Source organism: Lactuca sativa, chromosome 8 (assembly GCF_002870075.4).
Source record: "Lactuca sativa cultivar Salinas chromosome 8, Lsat_Salinas_v11, whole genome shotgun sequence".
Lineage (NCBI taxonomy): Eukaryota > Viridiplantae > Streptophyta > Magnoliopsida > Asterales > Asteraceae > Lactuca > Lactuca sativa.
In genome coordinates, this window is record NC_056630.2 from 263,887,640 (window position 1) to 263,894,236 (window position 6,597).

Consider the following 6,597-nt stretch of genomic DNA (forward strand, 5'->3'; position numbering starts at 1 on the left):
TATCCTTAACCATCCACTCGGAATCCGAATTTCAGGACGAAATTCCCACTAACGAGGGGATGATGTGACAACCCGAACCTTTTTCCATTTCCGTTAATAAAATTTATATTTTTATTGAGTCCCGTCGAATTCCTTTGGTTTGGAAAGTCATTTTGTTATATAATTGAGCTTCATATATGAGTCGGGACCAAAACTACACAAAATTTCGAGTTTTCCTTCGATCAAAACAACATTCACGGCCTGACTTGGGTTCACAGTCGTACACCCGTGTACGGCCGTACACTCGTTTACGGCCAAAGTTGGGTGAACCCCACCACCGACCTCAAAAACCCCTATAAATACGAGACTCTACCCCTCATTTCCACTTTTTTGGCCGAACACCCTCTACTTTTCTCTCTAGACTCTTGACCGTACACCCCTAAAGCACCTTTATTCTTCCATAAAACATTGAAAAACACCATTGGGGGTTCATTTCGGAGCATCTAGGACACATATTCATCGATTCCAGCACTCTTGTTCTTGAGTGTGCGACCGTATACCTTCAAGTTCATTGACCGTACACTCATTCACGGCCATATACCTTCAAAGGTCGTACACCCCTTCAAGGTAGTCTACGACCGTACATGGTTGATAGCCGTACACTCCCTTTCACGGACTTACACACTCCTTAAGTGGTACATTAGGCTGAAAACCCGCTTTCGTTGATTTAATCAAGTCCCGATAACATTCCTTAACCGAAAGTAAGTGTTTTTCCATCATTTTATTTAATGAAATCGCTAATTTAGATACATATATTTATTTAATTGTTATTAGGATTCGGTTAAGTGCCACGTACAACAACTCGAGGGTCTTCGTTTCCAGTTCATTGATTCGACGCTTGCACACAATTAACGGTGAGTTCATACCCCAACATTTTTCCGGGTTCTTAATATTTTCAGGGGGGAATACAAGTATAGCACAAGAAATCTTGTGTTCAAAAAATATAATATGGTTTATTATATTTACCTATCAATAGCACACATTGAACATAGAACTTACAAAACATGGTAGACATCGTTACTACTATACTTAAAATCAGCTTACAAAACATGTTAGGATATAAACAATGCAAAAAAACAAGTTTTCAGATCAAAGGAAACAAACTTATGATTTTATGAAATAAAAGATATTATTTTATAAGGATTCATGTCAATGTCAAAATGGATATTCACAGTATTATTAGTGAATTCGTTGAGAGAACCACAGTATGAGACGCCTTGTAAGCAGAGTCTCCTGAGAGGGAGAGTGTGAGTTTATGTATAGATCTATACGGGAGTGATAATCCCCGCACCCTGACTATTAGCTACAGTCAACCTAGGGTGACAAACGTCATTTTTCGCGACGTCCGAGTACGTCTTAATGTTGATCGTCCATAGTATGGTTATAAGAATCCACAGGTGAAACAACGACTCGTTCACGTAATAATACACCTAACATACAATCAATAGGGTTAGTAACTATGTGATGACTTAGTATGTACATTGTGGTAATATGACATTAACATCCAGCATGCGATGGGATGTGTGATCACCGCCTCATTTCCTGTTCCTTGTTTGGTTGTGGGCTTAGGGCAAAATCACCCAATCGACTGTCTGTTCGATCTAGATTTCTATAACTCGTATGTACTAGGTGATCACAGGATGGAATTAACAACACTTCCAGCATACCGAACAACATGCATTCAACTAGATTTATTTATGTAATAAGACTACTATACAATGATTTTCATACAAAGGTTTTCATGCAAAGGGAACAGAACAATGGTTTTCGTACAATGGTTTTCATACAAAGGTTTTCCTGCAAAGGGAACAGAACATTGGTTTTCGTACAATGGTTTTCATACAAAGGTTTTCCTGCAAAGGGAACAGAACATTGGTTTTCGTACAATGGTTTTCATACAAAGGCGCCCAACAGTGACGATCCGCTGAAATACCAGCGAGGATCTGAATTCATTGAAAGAACGCAAGGATTGAATGGAACCAAAGTAACCATCTCCTTTCCTTATCCTTAACCATCCACTCGGAATCCGAATTTCAGGACGAAATTCCCACTAACGAGGGGATGATGTGACAACCCGAACCTTTTTCCATTTCCGTTAATAAAATTTATATTCTTATTGAGTCCCGTCGAATTCCTTTGGTTTGGAAAGTCATTTTGTTATATAATTGAGCTTCATATATGAGTCGGGACCAAAACTACACAAAATTTCGAGTTTTCCTTCGATCAAAACAACATTCACGGCCTGACTTGGGTTCACAGTCGTACACCCGTGTACGGCCGTACACTCGTTTACGGCCAAAGTTGGCTGAACCCCACCACCGACCTCAAAAACCCATATAAATACGAGACTCTACCCCTCAATTACACTTTTTTGGCCGAACACCCTCTACTTTTCTCTCTAGACTCTTGACCGTACACCCCTAAAGCACCTTTATTCTTCCATAAAACATTGAAAAACACCATTGGGGGTTCATTTCGGAGCATCTAGGACACATATTCATCGATTCCAGCACTCTTGTTCTTGAGTGTACGACCGTATACCTTCAAGTTCATTGACCGTACACTCATTCACGGCCATATACCTTCAAAGGTCGTACACCCCTTCAAGGTAGTCTACGACCGTACATGGTTGATAGCCGTACACTCCCTTTCACGGCCTTACACACTCCTTAAGTGGTACATTAGGCTGAAAACCCGCTTTCGTTGATTTAATCAAGTCCCGATAACATTCCTTAACCGAAAGTAAGTGTTTTTCCATCATTTTATTTAATGAAATCGCTAATTTAGATACATATATTTATTTAATTGTTATTAGGATTCGGTTAAGTGCCACGTACAACAACTCGAGGGTCTTCGTTTCCAGTTCATTGATTCGACGCTTGCACACAATTAACGGTGAGTTCATACCCCAACATTTTTCCGGGTTCTTAATATTTTCAGGGGGGAATACAAGTATAGCACAAGAAATCTTGTGTTCAAAAAATATAATATGGTTTATTATATTTACCTATCAATAGCACACATTGAACATAGAACTTACAAAACATGGTAGACATCGTTACTACTATACTTAAAATCAGCTTACAAAACATGTTAGGATATAAACAATGCAAAAAAACAAGTTTTCAGATCAAAGGAAACAAACTTATGATTTTATGAAATAAAAGATATTATTTTATAAGGATTCATGTCAATGTCAAAATGGATATTCACAGTATTATTAGTGAATTCGTTGAGAGAACCACAGTATGAGACGCCTTGTAAGCAGAGTCTCCTGAGAGGGAGAGTGTGAGTTTATGTATAGATCTATACGGGAGTGATAATCCCCGCACCCTGACTATTAGCTACAGTCAACCTAGGGTGACAAACATCATTTTTCGCGACGTCCGAGTACGTCTTAATGTTGATCGTCCATAGTATGGTTATAAGAATCCACAGGTGAAACAACGACTCGTTCACGTAATAATACACCTAACATACAATCAATAGGGTTAGTAACTATGTGATGACTTAGTATGTACATTGTGGTAATATGACATTAACATCCAGCATGCGATGGGATGTGTGATCACCGCCTCATTTCCTGTTCCTTGTTTGGTTGTGGGCTTAGGGCAAAATCACCCAATCGACTGTCTGTTCGATCTAGATTTCTATAACTCGTATGTACTAGGTGATCACAGGATGGAATTAACAACACTTCCAGCATACCGTACAACATGCATTCAACTAGATTTATTTATGTAATAAGACTACTATACAATGATTTTCATACAAAGGTTTTCATGCAAAGGGAACAGAACAATGGTTTTCGTACAATGGTTTTCATACAAAGGTTTTCCTGCAAAGGGAACAGAACATTGGTTTTCGTACAATGGTTTTCATACAAAGGTTTTCCTGCAAAGGGAACAGAACATTGGTTTTCGTACAATGGTTTTCATACAAAGGCGCCCAACAGTGACGATCCGCTGAAATACCAGCGAGGATCTGAATTCATTGAAAGAACGCAAGGATTGAATGGAACCAAAGTAACCATCTCCTTTCCTTATCCTTAACCATCCACTCGGAATCCGAATTTCAGGACGAAATTCCCACTAACGAGGGGATGATGTGACAACCCGAACCTTTTTCCATTTCCGTTAATAAAATTTATATTTTTATTGAGTCCCGTCGAATTCCTTTGGTTTGGAAAGTCATTTTGTTATATAATTGAGCTTCATATATGAGTCGGGACCAAAACTACACAAAATTTCGAGTTTTCCTTCGATCAAAACAACATTCACGGCCTGACTTGGGTTCACAGTCGTACACCCGTGTACGGCCGTACACTCGTTTACGGCCAAAGTTGGGTGAACCCCACCACCGACCTCAAAAACCCCTATAAATACGAGACTCTACCCCTCATTTCCACTTTTTTGGCCGAACACCCTCTACTTTTCTCTCTAGACTCTTGACCGTACACCCCTAAAGCACCTTTATTCTTCCATAAAACATTGAAAAACACCATTGGGGGTTCATTTCGGAGCATCTAGGACACATATTCATCGATTCCAGCACTCTTGTTCTTGAGTGTACGACCGTATACCTTCAAGTTCATTGACCGTACACTCATTCACGGCCATATACCTTCAAAGGTCGTACACCCCTTCAAGGTAGTCTACGACCGTACATGGTTGATAGCCGTACACTCCCTTTCACGGCCTTACACACTCCTTAAGTGGTACATTAGGCTGAAAACCCGCTTTCGTTGATTTAATCAAGTCCCGATAACATTCCTTAACCGAAAGTAAGTGTTTTTCCATCATTTTATTTAATGAAATCGCTAATTTAGATACATATATTTATTTAATTGTTATTAGGATTCGGTTAAGTGCCACGTACAACAACTCGAGGGTCTTCGTTTCCAGTTCATTGATTCGACGCTTGCACACAATTAACGGTGAGTTCATACCCCAACATTTTTCCGGGTTCTTAATATTTTCAGGGGGGAATACAAGTATAGCACAAGAAATCTTGTGTTCAAAAAATATAATATGGTTTATTATATTTACCTATCAATAGCACACATTGAACATAGAACTTACAAAACATGGTAGACATCGTTACTACTATACTTAAAATCAGCTTACAAAACATGTTAGGATATAAACAATGCAAAAAAACAAGTTTTCAGATCAAAGGAAACAAACTTATGATTTTATGAAATAAAAGATATTATTTTATAAGGATTCATGTCAATGTCAAAATGGATATTCACAGTATTATTAGTGAATTCGTTGAGAGAACCACAGTATGAGACGCCTTGTAAGTAGAGTCTCCTGAGAGGGAGAGTGTGAGTTTATGTATAGATCTATACGGGAGTGATAATCCCCGCACCCTGACTATTAGCTACAGTCAACCTAGGGTGACAAACGTCATTTTTCGCGACGTCCGAGTACGTCTTAATGTTGATCGTCCATAGTATGGTTATAAGAATCCACAGGTGAAACAACGACTCGTTCACGTAATAATACACCTAACATACAATCAATAGGGTTAGTAACTATGTGATGACTTAGTATGTACATTGTGGTAATATGACATTAACATCCAGCATGCGATGGGATGTGTGATCACCGCCTCATTTCCTGTTCCTTGTTTGGTTGTGGGCTTAGGGCAAAATCACCCAATCGACTGTCTGTTCGATCTAGATTTCTATAACTCGTATGTACTAGGTGATCACAGGATGGAATTAACAACACTTCCAGCATACCGTACAACATGCATTCAACTAGATTTATTTATGTAATAAGACTACTATACAATGATTTTCATACAAAGGTTTTCATGCAAAGGGAACAGAACAATGGTTTTCGTACAATGGTTTTCATACAAAGGTTTTCCTGCAAAGGGAACAGAACATTGGTTTTCGTACAATGGTTTTCATACAAAGGTTTTCCTGCAAAGGGAACAGAACATTGGTTTTCGTACAATGGTTTTCATACAAAGGCGCCCAACAGTGACGATCCGCTGAAATACCAGCGAGGATCTGAATTCATTGAAAGAACGCAAGGATTGAATGGAACCAAAGTAACCATCTCCTTTCCTTATCCTTAACCATCCACTCGGAATCCGAATTTCAGGACGAAATTCCCACTAACGAGGGGATGATGTGACAACCCGAACCTTTTTCCATTTCCGTTAATAAAATTTATATTTTTATTGAGTCCCGTCGAATTCCTTTGGTTTGGAAAGTCATTTTGTTATATAATTGAGCTTCATATATGAGTCGGGACCAAAACTACACAAAATTTCGAGTTTTCCTTCGATCAAAACAACATTCACGGCCTGACTTGGGTTCACAGTCGTACACCCGTGTACGGCCGTACACTCGTTTACGGCCAAAGTTGGGTGAACCCCACCACCGACCTCAAAAACCCCTATAAATACGAGACTCTACCCCTCATTTCCACTTTTTTGGCCGAACACCCTCTACTTTTCTCTCTAGACTCTTGACCGTACACCCCTAAAGCACCTTTATTCTTCCATAAAACATTGAAAAACACCATTGGGGGTTCATTT